A 19,728-nucleotide genomic window follows, 5' to 3' on the forward strand; every position below is an offset into this window, starting at 1 on the left:
TGTATGAAAACCGGCTTTCACTACTATTATTCTGAACACAACTGTACAACGCACGACTACTCGCATTACAAACATTCACAAATAGCTGAATGTTTTAAACTGAGCAAATTTTGTGTGCGTGGGAGTGGGATGCCACAAAATATACAAATGTCGTAGATATTGTGCATTTAAAATATTGTGTTTTTGGCGATTTACGTGAATTGATTTTGTTTCAAATGGTTTGCAAATGCAGCAGTTTTCATTGTTCTTAATATAGCAACTATAAAATGTATTTTGAGCGAATGACCATAATGGTTACTTTTTATGAACTCAAATGTATGGAAGTTGAAATTACTACGACTCTTCCAAAAATTTCTCAGATTGTTATGAACAAAACAGGTTTATTCATAGTGCAATGGTACATAACCACAAATACGTTTGATAATTTAAATGGATCATGTTTATTTAATTATGGCGCATTGTTGGTTTCATTTGATTTTTTGTGAAACATACTTGCTTTTTTTAAGAGTTTATTTAAACATATAAACATTGCTCAATTCATTCTGAAACCCATCGCTATGTCACCGGAAGTGGATTATAATTTCTACCATTTCCAAATAGTAGGTACAACTCAGCAATTCAGTTTATTGTATGTTTAACCACCAAATGACGCGTAACGAATCATTATACTATTCTCGGCGGATAGCTCAACCGTACGGCTTCGGCAGCATTCGAGCAGCAGCAGGTAGGTATTCCGGACCATTGCATTCGACAGTGCTTCCGCTCATTCTCCCTTATTCCCCATTCATTCCGGTTCCATAATTGACACAAATGACATTGCCGTTGAAGCATTTCCAATATCATTTAGCTTAATTATCGCTCCTCTCACCCTTACACGTCCCTGTGGACCCGAAGAATGCCGCTTCCCAGGACCCGGCAACTGAACCGTTACGTGAGTCTCCTCTTTGCACAGTCCGTCACCTTTCCGTTTGTGTGTCTATAGCTAGCAGTTGTCGAACCGGACCATACGCAGCCAAATCTATATCTATGTTGAAACAAAGAACGAAACGGATCAAAAGGGTCCACCAGGGTTCTACAAACGTTTATACGTAGTTACCTATGTGTGCAGCAAACAACATTAACCCAAAGGCCGTTAAACAAACAATGTTGCCGAAATATGTGCGTATGGGAATTAAGGGGCCTTCCACTCCGGAACAACATGTCGTCATACGGCGGCAGCGCACCACCACTGACTGAGATGGGACTGAGAATGGCCTGTCGATAAATTTTGAATATTTCACACGTCGTAAACGTCACAGTCAGCTGGATAATATTCCTCCTTTTCCCAACTTGGGTTGGGGAACTCCGCAGCAGCAACCGAAGGCACATGCGGCGCGATAGGGTCCTCGGCTAGTTTTCTGTCAGCGGCAATCAACGAAATTCGGATACTGGGTTAACATCGGAGACCGGAGTACGTGTATAGTAACGAGCGCAAAGCTGGTAATTTCTCTCAGTGCTGCAACCATTATTGTAGTCGTTTGCCGTCTTCCCGGAGGATGGCTTTTATGAGCTTCACATTGTGTAGTGCGGATCGAGCAGCAGCAGCAGTTGTGTCAGCAGTAGCGTATATGTACAGTGCAATGTGCAATAAAAATAAATATGACAACGGCCATGGGAAATTGAGCTTACATAGGTTACATACGCGCGCACACAATGTAATGTTGACGTTGAGCTCCAGGCAAGCAAAAGGGCTTAGGCTCAGGGGGAAGTACTTTTCTGTGTTAATGGCAGTAAGTGCGGTGAATGGGACATGAGTCAAGAAGTGATTCTGTTTTTTTTCTTTGCTTCGCCGATTCTACTATTGCTACTCAAGATGCCAGTTCGAACAGCCTGGAACGGTATCGGAGCAACAGCATGGGGTATTCAATTACGACGACGTCCATAAAATGCACGCAATATCACACGGGTTTCTTCAAGGAACAGTTTCAATATCATTGCTGGGATGGAGCGACGTCGATCGAATGTGGGTTAAAGGGACTCAACCACAATTTACAATGAGGAACAATATTGCCACTGCTTTCTTTTGTTCTGTTTTTTGAAGAATATCTACAAGGGTAGTTCAAAATGAAATTCATGCTCATGCGGTTCAAGGTCAAATTCTGAGTGTTCTATACAAAATTGAGATTATTTGGATGAAAACTTAAATAAAGATAGCAACTCCACCACATGCTCTATACGGGCGATTATTTCGGTAAACAAAAACGTTCAGTAAACTTTTGGGCTATCTTAGTCTCAATTAGTGGACATTATATTTGAAGTCTGCCGTAGCTGATAACCAGGAACTTACTAAACTTGTCCGTGTAACAAAAAAAAAAAGAGTGACACGGACACCTGAAACGGCAATCAAACCCACACCCCATGACACGATGCCTGTTCCCTGTTCAAATGGGTTTCCAGGTGTTCCTTTAGGAAAACCTTCGGATGTTCCTTTAAACAAATCCTCTCGAAATATCTCCAAAGACTCTTCCAGAGATTTTCCAGGAATTTTACCAGAAAATGCTTCAAGATAATTTTTACCGTAATCCCTACAACGATTTGCTCAGAGATTCCACCAGGGCTTTCGCTATAGAATTCTCAAAGGAGAACTTTTTTTCGTCAAGAGACATTTTAGACCGGTTCTGATAGGGCTCCAGGATTACATTCAGCAAATTTCTCCAAGGGTTTTCCCAGAAAATTTTGCAGGAATATTCCTACGGGGAATCCTTTATTTAGATATTTCGCAAGGAGTTCCTGCAGGAATGTCTCCAGTGATTTGTTCATAGATTCTTTCAGTAAAATCTGTACTGGGATTCTACCAGAGATTTCTCCAAGGGTTCCTCTATGAGCTCTTTCAGGAATTCTCTGGAATTTTTACGGATATTTTGCCAGCGATTTTTCAAGCGATTTCTCCTGCCACAAAACTTTCAGATACTACTCAAAGGATTCCTCTAAAAAAATCTCTAAAAATATTCTAGCAGAGATATCTTCAAAAAATTTGCTAGAAATTGTTCCAGGAGTTACACTAAAACAATCTCTTCATGGATTACTCCAGGTATTTCTCAAATGATTTCTCCAGAGTTTCCTCCGAAGATTTCTCCACGGATACATACAAAGATATCCCCACCCAAGTAACACAAATATTTTTTTATATGTTTTCTTCATTTTAGTCGATATGTTTCGCGATGAACACGGATAATCTGATTTCGTACTCTTATATCACCGGAACAGCGCATAAAATGGCATCTTATAAAACATCTCTTATGCCCTAAAAGATGTTTCCCAACATTTAACTACAGTAATTTCTCGATTTTATCACGGATCCAACAATTCTTGGCGTGATATACCGAAGCGTGATATAATGGAAATGCATTTTCTGCCATATTATTTTCATCAAAATTCGAGTTTTATGTTCCGGAAATAGATCAAATAAAATTAAAAGCAGGTAACAGATGGGGCAAATAGATATATGTTGAATGTTTATGGTTATTTTTCTTTGTAAAATGTATGAGCTTCATACAATTATTTTGGCGTGATAAATTGAACGGAAAACCGTGATAAAATCGGGAGTGATATATTCAAGCGATATTAAAACGAGCAGTGATAAAATCGAGAACCTATTGTATAAAATATACTCAGGTGTTAATGATATTTTACATAACATCATCAACACTAACTTGTCATATTGAAGCTAAGAAGATGTTTTGCTTTACGAATTACACCTATTTTTATTTTGACAGCGTTAGTCATAACAAAAATGCAATAATGAAAGTTGTTGTTTTTTTTTTTATCATGGATTGCTCATGATCGAAATATTTTTATTAATTATCGATTTTTAACTGCCCTTCTTTTGATTTCCAATGGTATACTCAAAGAATGTATGCTACTTTAGATAAGTTGTGAAAAACTCAGTTTAACCTATTTTAAATTCATGCGCCTTAAATGACATGGAAATATATAACGAATTATTCTAAAAAATAGTCATTTAGTTTGTCAATTCACAACTTCAGAAGGCCTATGGGGCGTCATCTTTACGAAGCCTAAAGTGCGGACAAAAAATGTTCGAATGTTTGTCTTGAATGTTTGAATTTTTTAAACGTACAACCAAAGAACAAATAATACCCACATATATGTCAACTGAACTAACCTTAATAATATATTACTTGTAAGTAATCTCAATATGTATAGAGCGCTCACTTTTTGAATTAATATATGGATGGCATGGATTTGAACAACTGTATACACTTTAGCATGGATCTTTTCTGTTATCCGTGAATGTTGCAACCGCTAAATTTTTACTCTGTATTCGTGACTCTGAAACGCTTGTTTATTTTGTTCGAGCAACGTTTTTAAGACGTATCAATAACATGCATAATTATCAAATAACCAAGTGCAAGTATTCATCTCGAAAGTCGTCCAGGAATGATTCCGGAGATTTCTTTTGGGATTACTCCACGGATACATACAAAGATATCCCCAAGTAGTCCTCTCGAGAATCATCCAGAAATTATTCCAAGATTTCCATGACTCTTTCCAGGGATTTTAGCAGGAATTCCTCCAGGTGTTCAACAACTCACGAATTCCTAAAGAGATTCCTCAATAATTTCATTCAGGAATCTCTCAGAGTTACCACTACGAAAATCGTTACATAACTTACTCCAAAGTGCTCTCCAGAAAATTGTTTTCTCCAGCAACTTCTCGAGAGATTCGTTCTGGGCCTTCAAAAAATTATCCAACGATCCCTTCAAGAGTTCCTTTTAAAACTCTTCCAGAGGATCTCACATGAATTTCTGCAGGAATTGCATCAGAAATTATCCTAACAATTTCTCCAGGGATAACATTAGGAAAATGTGTACAAACATTCCTCCAGAAACTCCTCCTTACTCTAGAAGTAGCTCTATAGAGATTCCTGCAGAAATTTACCCATCGTTTGCTTCAGGAATTCCTTCAAGGATTGTTCCGGAAAATCGCAAATGTTTTCGTCCAGAAATAGTTCCAGGATGAGCTGGTAGAGAATCGACTGTATATTTTAATGAAATTTGCAATTCGCCTTTGCAGTTTTTATTATAGAAAGCCGTCGAAAAATAAAGACAGCGTAGCCGAGAAGCATTTTTTATGTTCCAGAGATTTCTTCAGGAATTCCTTAACAGATTTTCTCGAGAATCCTTTCATTATTTCGTGCAAGATTTTATCCAGGATTTTTTTTCCAGGTATAGCACCGGGGATTCATCTAGAAATTCCCTATTCTATATTGATATTACCCTACACTGAGGCAAAAATCTCGCATGATTTTCATAAGATCACACTAATGAACGCGTTTTTTGTTATTTTTTTGTTGGTTCATAAGACACTTGCGTATTTCATTCGACGAGATTGAGATTCATAAGACAAGTGTAATTTTTGACGTAGGACTACGTCTTTGTTTTCTATATTGGGGTGCACTTTAAAAGTACGGAAAATGAGACATGTAACGAAATTAGGGGAGATTTTGAACGTTAATAACTCAGTTGTTTATGAACCAATTATTACGATTTTAGTATCATTCGATCAGAAATGTATCTACGCATCGTTAGTTATATATCCGATAAGTGAATTTTGTTGTTTAACTATTGAAAATTTGATAAATGTTGACCCCTTTCTTATCCAACCAATCACGTTCGAGCACTTTTCGACGGTGTCGCTTCCCACTATAAAAGCAAACGGGTCCCTGCTTCTTCCCTCAGTCTTCTTTTTGCGGTCGGACTGTGAACACGGTCGGGCGAGTCATTCTCGCTTTGCTTTTGCACCCGCGTCACAGTCCAATTTGTGTCGTCGGAAGAGGAAGACGCAAGATTGATTTGCGGCGGCGATGACGATAGCTTGGGCCCTTCTCCGAGCGGCAAACTACTGCTGCTCGGAGAAGCGTCCAAGCCATCGTCATCGCCGCTGCAAATTTATCCGCGCTCCCAGATTTCGACTCGTGATCGGTGGTCCAGAAGCAAGCCCGTTAGGAACCAGAAACCAGAAGCCCCCAGAGTTGCTGATCCGAGGAGATGCTGTTAATCGAGCGTCGGACTGGTGAAATCGCTCAAGCTTTCAAGAGTGAGCATCGTTTACTGATTTCGACTTGTGCCCGGGGATCCAATACCCGTTGCTGTTGTGCGCCATCCACGTCACGAACCATTCAGCTGGTTTGTCGTATAAGCAAATTCCCCGTTTGACCATGGCAATCAACTGATAACATCCCGTAGTGCTATTTATCTGTAACCGTATCGAGGCTAAGAAAGCCATCGGCCCTTGTCAGGGCCATAATATTTGTGGAAAAGAGTTGAAGGAATAATATTTCCAACCTTATTACATCTTATATAATATCGATCAATCTCGCAGCTTCGTACAAAATTTAATTTGTCATGAATAATTGATGGCACGACAATTTGAGACTATTCGTGGACGCTGCTGCAGTGTCGTCGGGGTAAGTGCTCAACATTTCACAACGAATTTAAACTAGAGTGGCACATCCAACAGTGTCTTTGATTTGCCATATTTTATGGGAGCACTTCGATTATGAAAATTATCACATGTAACAAAATTGCGACATGTTTAGAATGGTTTTGAATAGAAATTTTGATGGAACAATTTTCATCATTTTGGCACGCATTAATCAGAAATTCACCTTCATACTAAAGAAAACTATTGATTATCAATAGCTAACTATAGAATATTTAGTAAATGTCAACCCTTTCAACAATTCATGTTTGATCAATTTCTCACGCATTATCATTTTCCGCAATTTTCAAGTAATTCTTAGCCCAACACATTATTGGCACATACCCATTTTCCAGATTGGTCGACTAGAAAGAGAAGAGCACGAATGGGAGGAGCATAATATGCCAATCTAAGGGTATATAGCATGCTTCCTTCGTTGGATCCAGTTTCATTCCGTTTCGACTTCCGAGCTGGCAAGAGCTCCTCCGATCCTGTGCAGCGACGTCCGCACCTGCTGACCTCCAAGCTAGCAATCCAGCGTCTGGTGGTCGGTGGTCAAGAAGCAAGCCCGTTAGGAGCTAAATTCCAAGAGCTGATCCGAAGAGAAAAGAGCAGCGAATCGAGCGTCGGACTTATGAAATCGCTCAAGATTTCAAGAGTCAGCATCGTTTCCAGATTTCGCCTTGTGCCCGGTGATCCACTACCCGTTGCTGTTGTGCGCCATCCACGGACCATGGCAATCAACTGATCAATCCCGCAATGCTATTTACCTGTGACCGCATCGAGGCTAAGAAAGCCATCGGCCCTTGTCAGGGCCATCAAATTTGTGAAAAAGAGTTGAAAGAATAATATTTCCGACCTTATTACATCTTTTATTCCTCAATCAATCTCACAGTTTCGTACAAAATTTAATTTGTCATGAATAATTGATGGCACGACAATTTGAGACTATTCTTGGACGCTGCTGCTGTGCCGTCGGGGTGAGTGCTCAACATTTCACAACGATTGTAAACTAGAGTGGCATTTCCAACAGTGTCTTTGATTTGCCGAGCATTTCGATTATGAAAATGATCACATGTAACAAAATTGCGACATATTTAGAATGGTTTTCAAGAGAAATTCTGATTGAACAATTTTCATCATTTTGGAACCCATTAATCAGAAATTCACTTTCATACCAAAGAAAACTATTGATTATCAATAGCTAACTAGAGAATATTTAGTAAATGTCAAGCATTCCAACTATTCATGTTTGATCAATTTCTCACGCATTATCATTTTTCGCAATTTTCAAGTAATTCTAAGCCCAAAACATTATTGGCACATACCCATTTTCCAGATTGGTCGACTAGAAGAGAAGAGCACGAATGTGAGGAGCATCATCTGCTAATCTAAGGGTTTAAATCATGCTTCCTTCGCCGGATTCGGTTTCATTCCATTTTTGCTTTCGAGCTGGTAAGAGCTTCTCCGAACCTGCTTAGCGAGGAGCACCTCGTAGCCAGAAGCCTGCTGAGCAGTTGATCAGCATCTGGTTTATGAGATTTCGGCTCGTGATAAACTCATCTGTGGTGCAGTCAAGAATCAAGCCCGTTAGGCATCATTACTACTATTATTAGACAAATCGAGCTTTAGGCTTGTGGTATCGCACAAGATTTCAAACTTAAGTTACGTTTTCATATTTCGACTTCAGCCGTGTGATCTAATACCTGTTGCTGATGTGTGCCATCCACACCACGAAACATTCACCTGGTTCGTCTTATAAGCAGAGAACTTATACAAATTTCTACACTTGCGTTGGGGATTCTTCGTTTAACCATGGCAATCAACTTATAACATCCTGTAGTGCGATTCATCAATGACAGCATCCGAGTTAACAAAGCTTTTGGCTCTTTTCAGGGCCACCAAATGTGTGTAAGAGAGTTAACAGATTAATATTTCAGACTTTATTTATCACATTGCCAAGCGATGAATAATATTTCTCTCAAACCATAGGATCAACAAAGCGATGACTGAAGCTTTCATTATAATCCTCGAATAACTTCCTATAGACACATTGCTGTTAAATATTCTTTAATTAGAATTACTTTGATTTTGCTTCAGCATGCTGAACAAGCCTCAATCACTACTGTTCTTTCCAATGCTACCTTATATTTCATAGGAGGTTACTAATATAATTTCAAAATGATCATACAACCTGAAGTGAAATTTCACATTTTCATAGATAAATATGACGAATTCATCGGTTAGAGATAATGTATATTTGGGACATGATTAAACGTACACTTGGCTGCAAATCGTTATATGCATAAATATTTACGAAAGTTTCGAGCACTGAAAACAGTATGAAGTCAAAACGAGCAACAAGAACGACATCAAATTCAGTTAAATTAACCATCGTGGTCCTACGTCACCAGTTCGTACAACCCCATAGGGATGTACCCTTATAGTTTTTCATAACAATCAATTGTCAATGTCATAAGAACGCTTATGAACCCCATTGCTCATCATTGTGAAGAACCACGTGAGGCAAATTTTCTCGGTACAGCCATTTCACTATCATAAATTCAATATGGCTTCCGAAATGGACGTGTTTGCTGATTTGTCGCTGGCTGACTCCGTTTCTAATGCATCAAAGGGTAAATATTTTTTATTTATCATCAATTCCGCTGTAACTAACACTTTCTTTCGATCAGATTAAGGAATTGGATCCGAAGAATAAGATTTTTGAATGAAAATTCAAAACAATTTGTATGACGCGTAAGAAATCACAAACCCCCCTCATCCATTAATCCACCCCTAACGTAAACCTGCACCAATTCAGGCGTTCTTCACAACTTTTCTCAATAATGTTTCGCTGCTATAATATACTTCTTCGCGTTCAAAATAGGTTAGCCAACTAGAGAAAATCGAATTTTCATCCATTTTGTCGTATCGCAAATCGATTCTAATGCTTATAGTAAAGTGCTTTAATCGAATTGCGACATGACAAAATGGATGAAAATTTGATTTTCCCAAGTTGGTTAACCTATTTTTCAACGCGGATTAATATTATTCATTCATTGAAATTTATAATCTAAAGCTCAAATTACACAAGACAGTCTTATGGAACCAAGAATGGATCAGAACGTAATTCATAAGACTATCTATGGATTTTGTTATCAAGTCAATGCTGGTTCATAAGATCATCTTACGAAATTCCTTCGAGTTGTATTATGGAAACAACATCTGCCGAAAACCATACGATGGTCTTATGAATTTCAAAGATTTTTCTTGTGTCGTAATTCCATAAGCAAATCTTATGACAGTCTTACGTTTGCTTTCCTCAGTGTATATTTTTTCAAGAGGCCTCTCCGGGGACTGCTCCAAGAATTTCTTCAGGATTTTCACCATGAATATATCAAAAATCTTTTTCAAAATAGAAGTTTCTGGAAAACCCCCACCTCCCCACAAAAAAAAAACGCGGTTGGAACCCTGAGGACTATTTATTCTTTTTGATTAAATCCCTTCTGTGAAACTCTTGGAGCGATCTCTGCAGAAAATTGAAGGAAAAATTCCAAGAGAAATATCGAAAGGACTACCTGCAGTACTTCTGGAGAAATAACTGAAGTAATCCTTAAAGAAATTGTGGAAGTGTAATCAGGAGAAAGCTTTGAAGCCATCTCTACAAAAATCTCTAAGAAGATTTTCTTAAGGAATCCTAGGAGGTGATTTTGGAAAAAAAGTAAGAGGTTGTTTCCGAGATACGACCGCCAAGTTGACGTTGGATAACGTTAGCTTCTTCTATTTCCTGATTTAGGACCGTCACGAACTTATGAAAGATTTACCTAGAAATCTAAAAATCTAATTAATTTTCAAACTATTTGTTGCATGTCAATTCTGATCTATTATGGATATTGAGTGTTATTATTTGGTTGGTTCGGTTAACACTTTAACACCGATAGAACCGGTCGATGGAAGAAGAAGCATGGGCGGTAACTTTTGCTCTCCAAATAAACAGAGAAAGAGTTTTGGGTGATCTGTTTGTAGTATGAAAATGATGTCCGTAATAGGGAATGCATCACCAAACTCGCAACTAATCAATGATCATGACTGCGATAATTGACAAGAAAATTATGAATGAAATGGATCACTTGGGAAATGCGACCGTTCCTTATGAATAATCCCAGAGATAATCATATTCTTTAGTCCTTACATTTAATAGATGGAAATAATATCCTTAGGGGCCATCCATTTATTACATAAAGGTTCATGGGGGGAGGGGGTTCCAGATTTCTCACGCGCAATACAATTTATATTTTAATTTATTCTTATTTCTATACAAAAATCAAAGGGGGCTGTGTACAAGACCCGATTGCATGACGTTAACTACGCTGCGTCCTCGGAAACAGCTTCAAATTGCCGTATTGTCAATTAATCAATTATTGTATGATGGAATGAGATGAATTAAGAGATTATAGCAAGTATGTGGTAAACACATTAGGGAATATTATACAAATAACTCTTTAAAACACATTTGTTGGCTCTGAAAAGGGCCGATTGAATTGTTGAATTTGCGTAACACGGACACATTTTGACGGCGCACTGGTTTCAATCCTCCTCGTACGATGAGATTTGCGATGCGCATGACGATGTGCGCTTCAACAAGCGGCTTTGGTCGATTTTCTTCAGCCATCTCGTACAACAGCTTGCCTCTGGTAGCGAGGAGCTGAGCAGGTTTGGAGAAGCTCTTACCAGCTCGAAAGCGAAAACAGAATGAAACCAGATTCAACGAAGGAGGGATGCTTTATACCCTTAGAATAGCAGATGATGCTCCTCCTTTCATATTCTTCGTTTTCTTATCTGGGAAATAGGCTATATGAAACTGATGTCTGGGTAAGGGATGTACAGATTAGCATTATGCTGTTATTGCAACCCGACGGCACTGCAGCAGCATCCTCGGAAACAGCTTCAAATTGCCGTATTGTCAATTATTCGTAATAAATCAATTATTGTATGATGCTATGAGATGAATTAAGAGATTATAGCAAGTATGTGGTAAACACATTAGGGAATATTATACAAATAACTCTTTAAACACATTTGTTGGCTCTCAAAAGGGCCGATTGAGTTGTTGAACTTGCGTAACACGGACACATTTTGACGGCGCACTGGTTTCAATCCTCCTCGCCTGATGAGATTTGGGGTCGATTTTATTCAGCCATCTCGAACAAATTAAAGAATATTACACAATCAACTCTTTAAAACACATTTGTTGGCTCTGAAAAGGGCCGATTGAATTGTTGAATTTGCGTAACACGGACACATTTTGACGGCGCACTGGTTTCAATCCTCCTCGTACGATGAGATTTGCGGTGCGGATGACGATGTGCGCTTCAACAAGCGGCTTTGGTCGATTTTCTTCAGCCATCTCGTACAACAGCTTGCCTCTGGTGGCGAGGAGCTGAGCAGGTTTGGAGGAACTCTTACCAGCTCGAAAGCGAAAACAGAATGAAACCAGATTCAACGAAGGAGGGATGCTTTATACCCTTAGAATAGCAGATGATGCTCCTCCTTTCTTATTCTTCGTTTTCTTATCTGGGAAATAGGCTATATGAAACTGATGTCTGGGTAAGGGATGTACAGATTAGCATTATGCTGTTATTGCAACCCGACGGCACTGCAGCAGCATCCTCGGAAACAGCTTCAAATTGCCGTATTGTCAATTATTCGTAATAAATCAATTATTGTATGATGCTATGAGATGAATTAAGAGATTATAGCAAGTATGTGGTAAACACATTAGGGAATATTATACAAATAACTCTTTAAAACACATTTGTTGGCTCTGAAAAGGGCCGATTGAATTGTTGAATTTGCGTAACACGGACACATTTTGGCGGCTTTGGTCGATTTTCTTCAGCCATCTCGAACAAATTAAAGAATATTACACAATCAACTCTTTAAAACACATTTGTTGGCTCTGAAAAGTGCCGATTGAATTGTTGAATTTGCGTAACACAGACACACTTTGACGGCGCACTGGTTGCAATCCTCCTCGCCCGATGAGATTTGCGGTGCGGATGACGATGTGCGCTTCAACAAGCGGCTTTGGTCGATTTTCTTCAGCCATCTCGTACAAATTAGGGAATATAACACGAACGGTGACGGCTGTGCCGCTCGATCTAATGAACCAGAATGATCACGCTAGCTTCCCGCATGGCAATGACAGCGGAGCACTGGCTGGTAGCGACGATTTCTGGCCGAAAACGATTATGCTGGCTGGTGCACTCAAATGAGCGGCTTCAGTTGCTGCGGCTCCGAAATGCGTGGTTCTTCGGTTCTAATGCGTGTTGTATTCGCGTCCTATTGAAAACTGAACTGAGGACGCGAATGACTCTCGAAATTTGCTCGCCGACCGTGTTCACAGTCAGACGCCAAAAAGAAGAATGAGGGAAGAAGCAGGGTGCGGTGCGCTTTTATAGTGGGAAGCGGAACCGAAAAATGTGCTTGAACGTGATTGGTTAGATAAGAAAGGGGTCAACGTTTTACGATATTTCAATAATTTGTTGCTAATAATCAATAGTGTCCTCCATTTGAATCGACGCGTAGATAAATTTCCAATCGATTCATGGATAAATATTGAAAATCTATCGATAAATGACTGAGTTATTAGCGGTCAAAACCTGACCATTTTTCGTTACATGCTCAATTTTTCGTTTTTCTGAATTGTACCCCCATATGTTGCCGTAAGACGTTATCCAACGTCAAAAAATTATAGGAATATCAGAAAAGTAAGAGGTTGTTTCCGAGATACGACCGCCAAGTTGACGTTGGATAACGTTAGCTTCTTCTATTTCCTGATTTAGGACCGTCACGAACTTATGAAAGATTTACCTAGAAATCTAAAAATCTAATTAATTTTCAAACTATTTGTTGCATGTCAATTCTGATCTATTATGGATATTGAGTGTTATTATTTGGTTGGTTCGGTTAACACTTTAACACCGATAGAACCGGTCGATGGAAGAAGAAGCATGGGCGGTAACTTTTGCTCTCCAAATAAACAGAGAAAGAGTTTTGGGTGATCTGTTTGTAGTATGAAAATGATGTCCGTAATAGGGAATGCATCACCAAACTCGCAACTAATCAATGATCATGACTGCGATAATTGACAAGAAAATTATGAATGAAATGGATCACTTGGGAAATGCGACCGTTCCTTATGAATAATCCCAGAGATAATCATATTCTTTAGTCCTTACATTTAATAGATGGAAATAATATCCTTAGGGGCCATCCATTTATTACATAAAGGTTCATGGGGGGAGGGGGTTCCAGATTTCTCACGCGCAATACAATTTATATTTTAATTTATTCTTATTTCTATACAAAAATCAAAGGGGGCTGTGTACAAGACCCGATTGCATGACGTTAACTACGCTGCGTCCTCGGAAACAGCTTCAAATTGCCGTATTGTCAATTAATCAATTATTGTATGATGGAATGAGATGAATTAAGAGATTATAGCAAGTATGTGGTAAACACATTAGGGAATATTATACAAATAACTCTTTAAAACACATTTGTTGGCTCTGAAAAGGGCCGATTGAATTGTTGAATTTGCGTAACACGGACACATTTTGACGGCGCACTGGTTTCAATCCTCCTCGTACGATGAGATTTGCGATGCGCATGACGATGTGCGCTTCAACAAGCGGCTTTGGTCGATTTTCTTCAGCCATCTCGTACAACAGCTTGCCTCTGGTAGCGAGGAGCTGAGCAGGTTTGGAGAAGCTCTTACCAGCTCGAAAGCGAAAACAGAATGAAACCAGATTCAACGAAGGAGGGATGCTTTATACCCTTAGAATAGCAGATGATGCTCCTCCTTTCATATTCTTCGTTTTCTTATCTGGGAAATAGGCTATATGAAACTGATGTCTGGGTAAGGGATGTACAGATTAGCATTATGCTGTTATTGCAACCCGACGGCACTGCAGCAGCATCCTCGGAAACAGCTTCAAATTGCCGTATTGTCAATTATTCGTAATAAATCAATTATTGTATGATGCTATGAGATGAATTAAGAGATTATAGCAAGTATGTGGTAAACACATTAGGGAATATTATACAAATAACTCTTTAAACACATTTGTTGGCTCTCAAAAGGGCCGATTGAGTTGTTGAACTTGCGTAACACGGACACATTTTGACGGCGCACTGGTTTCAATCCTCCTCGCCTGATGAGATTTGGGGTCGATTTTATTCAGCCATCTCGAACAAATTAAAGAATATTACACAATCAACTCTTTAAAACACATTTGTTGGCTCTGAAAAGGGCCGATTGAATTGTTGAATTTGCGTAACACGGACACATTTTGACGGCGCACTGGTTTCAATCCTCCTCGTACGATGAGATTTGCGGTGCGGATGACGATGTGCGCTTCAACAAGCGGCTTTGGTCGATTTTCTTCAGCCATCTCGTACAACAGCTTGCCTCTGGTGGCGAGGAGCTGAGCAGGTTTGGAGGAACTCTTACCAGCTCGAAAGCGAAAACAGAATGAAACCAGATTCAACGAAGGAGGGATGCTTTATACCCTTAGAATAGCAGATGATGCTCCTCCTTTCTTATTCTTCGTTTTCTTATCTGGGAAATAGGCTATATGAAACTGATGTCTGGGTAAGGGATGTACAGATTAGCATTATGCTGTTATTGCAACCCGACGGCACTGCAGCAGCATCCTCGGAAACAGCTTCAAATTGCCGTATTGTCAATTATTCGTAATAAATCAATTATTGTATGATGCTATGAGATGAATTAAGAGATTATAGCAAGTATGTGGTAAACACATTAGGGAATATTATACAAATAACTCTTTAAAACACATTTGTTGGCTCTGAAAAGGGCCGATTGAATTGTTGAATTTGCGTAACACGGACACATTTTGGCGGCTTTGGTCGATTTTCTTCAGCCATCTCGAACAAATTAAAGAATATTACACAATCAACTCTTTAAAACACATTTGTTGGCTCTGAAAAGTGCCGATTGAATTGTTGAATTTGCGTAACACAGACACACTTTGACGGCGCACTGGTTGCAATCCTCCTCGCCCGATGAGATTTGCGGTGCGGATGACGATGTGCGCTTCAACAAGCGGCTTTGGTCGATTTTCTTCAGCCATCTCGTACAAATTAGGGAATATAACACGAACGGTGACGGCTGTGCCGCTCGATCTAATGAACCAGAATGATCACGCTAGCTTCCCGCATGGCAATGACAGCGGAGCACTGGCTGGTAGCGACGATTTCTGGCCGAAAACGATTATGCTGGCTGGTGCACTCAAATGAGCGGCTTCAGTTGCTGCGGCTCCGAAATGCGTGGTTCTTCGGTTCTAATGCGTGTTGTATTCGCGTCCTATTGAAAACTGAACTGAGGACGCGAATGACTCTCGAAATTTGCTCGCCGACCGTGTTCACAGTCAGACGCCAAAAAGAAGAATGAGGGAAGAAGCAGGGTGCGGTGCGCTTTTATAGTGGGAAGCGGAACCGAAAAATGTGCTTGAACGTGATTGGTTAGATAAGAAAGGGGTCAACGTTTTACGATATTTCAATAATTTGTTGCTAATAATCAATAGTGTCCTCCATTTGAATCGACGCGTAGATAAATTTCCAATCGATTCATGGATAAATATTGAAAATCTATCGATAAATGACTGAGTTATTAGCGGTCAAAACCTGACCATTTTTCGTTACATGCTCAATTTTTCGTTTTTCTGAATTGTACCCCCATATGTTGCCGTAAGACGTTATCCAACGTCAAAAAAACGACTGAAACATCTGCAAAAGTTGTCTGAGAAATCCTTGGAGAAATTTTTGGAGGAATCTCATTAAAGATTTTACTGAAAGAATCCATGGTGGAATCATTTGAAACTCTTTTTGAATCTTCTGGCTAATTCGCTATAGCAATTCCTGTAGAACTATTCTGCAAAAACTCCTGGAGTAATAGTTAGAGGAATTCCAGGCAAAATTCCTGAACGAAATATTGTGGATTCTCTGACAAAATCGTCAAAGGAAGTTTTGGAGAAATCGCTGTAGGGATAACGATAGAGATCATTGCGGAGAAATTTCTGGTATAATCCCTACAGGAATCTTCGAAACAGTTCATGAAGAATTTACTAGAAGAGTCTCTGAAGATATTTCAAGAGGCATTTTTAGGGAATCTTCGAAAGTATTCCTGCGGTATTTAAAGTAGCCCTATTTCTCAAGTTTCGATTTATGTCAAAAGTTATAATTCGCCAGCGATAAAATGTGTTTTTTACTGATGAATGAAAAACATGAATTATGACTTGTCGACTGATGCCGATTCCATATGTTATCATTTTCTCGGATATAATAATTTTATATTTAGGAAGTCCTTATAGCGGTAGCGGTAAACGCGTAGCTTTTCAGCAAAACCAAGCTAAGGGGCATGGGTTTGAAAAGCAAGGGTCGAAGATCTTTTTGGATTAGAAATGCTCTCGACTTACCAGAGCATAGAGTATTTTCGTTCTCTCCACACGATATACACATGCAAAAATAGTCAATCAGCAAAGAAAGCTGTCAGTGAATAACTGCAGTAAGAATAACTCATAAGAACGTTAAGCTGGGAAGCAGACTTCATCGCGGTTATGGTGTAACGCCAGAAACAAGAAGAAGAATTTTATGTTTGATTTTTGGCCTGGTGTCTATTTAGATCTTGATGATAAATCGTGAATTTTGAGCTGTCGCATGAAGGAACTGTATGATGGTCTGAAAATGTCCACATAACACCCAACCGGTACCGATTCCAGAAAATTCCGACCAAAACCGGCCAAATCTAGATGTTGGTTTTCTTGATGCTTTTGTAAATTGGAATGAAAAACCATGCATAGGCAATAAGTTCAAACTATGTGTCAGCTACAAACTTGTGTCGCAGCTCGATCTAGCTCGCACCTCGAGGCTGCATTACCGGAAGAGGGTGAGCTGGATGAAGGATTTGAGGACTGCTGGAGAACAGTGAAAGCAGCCATCAACAATGCAGCTGAGAGCAACGTCGGGTACATGGGACGTAGTCGACGGAACGATTGATTCGACGAGGGATGTGAGCAGATTCTGGAAGAGACGAATGCAGCGCAGGCGGTCATGATGTAGCAAAGGACTCGGTAGACCTTTTAACGTTATAGACGGAACCGACAACAGGAGACCCACTTCTTTCGTGAGAAAAAAAAGCCGCCTGGAGAAGATGGAGTGCAAGGAGATGGAACAGCTTTGCTGGTTTGATGAAACAAGGAAGTTCAGTCAGAAGCTCAACGCATCCCGCAATGATTTCGTGCCGCGAGCCGAGATGTGCAGGGATAAGAAGTGGAGCATCTTGATGGATGAACGTGAGATGATAGAAAGGTGGAAGCAGCACTTCGACGAACACCTGAATGGCGCGAGAGCAAAGGCAATAACTCCCTCAGTCTCCACTATGAGGGAGGTTAAGGATGCCATTCATCAGCTCAAGAACAATAAAGCTGCTGCTGGTAAGGATGGTATCGGTGCTTAACTCGTAAAGATTGGCCATTTGTCTACATCGGCTAACAGGCACAATCTGAGAAACAGAACAGCTACCGGAGGAGTGGAGGAAGGTGCCATATGCCCCATCTATAAACAACAAGTTGAATTGTGAGAACTTCCGAGCGATCACCATTCTAAATGCGTTCTTCAAAGTATTGTCCCAGATCATCTTCCGTCGTCTGTCACCTGTACTAAACAAGTTCGTAAGAAGTTATCAAGCCGGCTTCGTTGACGGCCGATCGACAACGGACCAGATCTTTACTTTACGGCAAATCCTCCAAAATGTCTTGAATACCAGATCCTAATGCATCACCTTTTCAACGATTTCAAGGTGGCATACGATAGAATCGACCACGTATAACTATAGAAAATCATGGACGAGAACAGCTTTCCCGGGAGGCCCACAATTTTAATAAGGGCAAAGTTGGAAAGTGTGCAAAATTTCAGGCAATCATTCAAGTTCGTTTGAATCCCACCGGGGACTACGACAAGGTAATGGGCTTGCGTGCTTGTTAATCAATATCGCGCTAGAAGGTGTTATGCGGAGAGCCGGGCTCAACATCTTGGGTATGGTTTTTACGAGATCCAGTCAATTTGTGACGTCAAATAGTTGATTCAGTGTTATCTATTAACAGTTTAACTAAATAAATGAATAAATCATGCCTTAGTTTGGATACAGCATATATCTTTCAAAAACGAGTTAGCAAATATTTGTACTATTTTTAAAATAATTCAGCAGTCGTGGACTCCTTGAAACAAATTCTAGCATCAATGTTGATGCCACTGTAATCTCAAACTCTCAAATCAAAAAGCTAAACAAACATTTGAATGTTTCCATCTTTTCGTATTGATGTATTTCACAACACACTCGTCTCCATACAAACTTTCAAAAACAGTGTTCTTACTACACCCTTGCCACCCACCCTCTCTTCGGCCATCATGTTTTGAGCTCTTCGCCAAGAAAACGCCAAAAACAAACAAGTGCGTTTGTCAGTGCATTTTTACGACTGTGTAATGTGCCTCTTTTATTTGGTCGTAAATTTCCGATGCTGCGTAACATAAACGCATCACCTCTCCCGGTAAGAACACCTATCTATAGGCACCTCCCAGATTGCGCTCCTTAGCTGCTAATGCTCGCGCGATCTTTTCTCTAGTGGGTGCTCTCCAGTCAGCTAATGTAGGTAAGAAGCCAAATCACCGAACACGCTTGGTTTGGCTGGCTGTTATTCGACTGGTTGGTACTATTTTTATCCACCCAACAACATAAGCCCGAGTCAACAGGGCTAAAAAGATCTTGCGTGAGATGGTTCCCGAGGTGGGTAATTAAAATAGAGGTCTTTCCTGTAGCGCTTGCAAGATTTTTGACAGCGCATAGTGGGATTAATTAGGATCTTCACGATGAAAATTTGGACATTATGGGTTCCTTTCTCAGCATAAGAATCCCATTGTGCAAGGGCGACGCCGCGGTTGGTTCACGGAATATTAAAATCACGAACGAAAACAGGGCACTATGGTCGGGCACCATACATAGAGGTGTCCAGGACTTCCAAATGGTCAGAAAATTTTAGGATTTCTTTTATTTAATAACATACATAATGTTTTTGATTTGATTGAATGGTGGCCTTATACGCTCAATCTACAAGAAAACGCACAGACTGGAGTTCGCTTTCATATTTCTTCAAATTAGGCGAAAAA

General features: G+C 39.8%; 1 long non-coding RNA gene across 1 annotated transcript; it reads right to left on the minus strand.

The window, feature by feature from the left end:
* Nucleotides 1–416: 416 nt before the first annotated feature.
* LOC110678545 lies at nt 417–1,593 on the minus strand. Its single transcript, XR_002501721.1, has 2 exons — nt 1,097–1,593; nt 417–1,024 (listed from the first exon to the last, which is right to left on the minus strand). It is a non-coding gene; the product is annotated as an uncharacterized LOC110678545 (long non-coding RNA).
* Between the last annotated feature and the right edge of the window lie 18,135 nt (nt 1,594–19,728).

The sequence above is a fragment of the Aedes aegypti genome, chromosome 3 (assembly GCF_002204515.2).
Source record: "Aedes aegypti strain LVP_AGWG chromosome 3, AaegL5.0 Primary Assembly, whole genome shotgun sequence".
NCBI classification, from domain to species: Eukaryota; Metazoa; Arthropoda; class Insecta; order Diptera; family Culicidae; genus Aedes; species Aedes aegypti.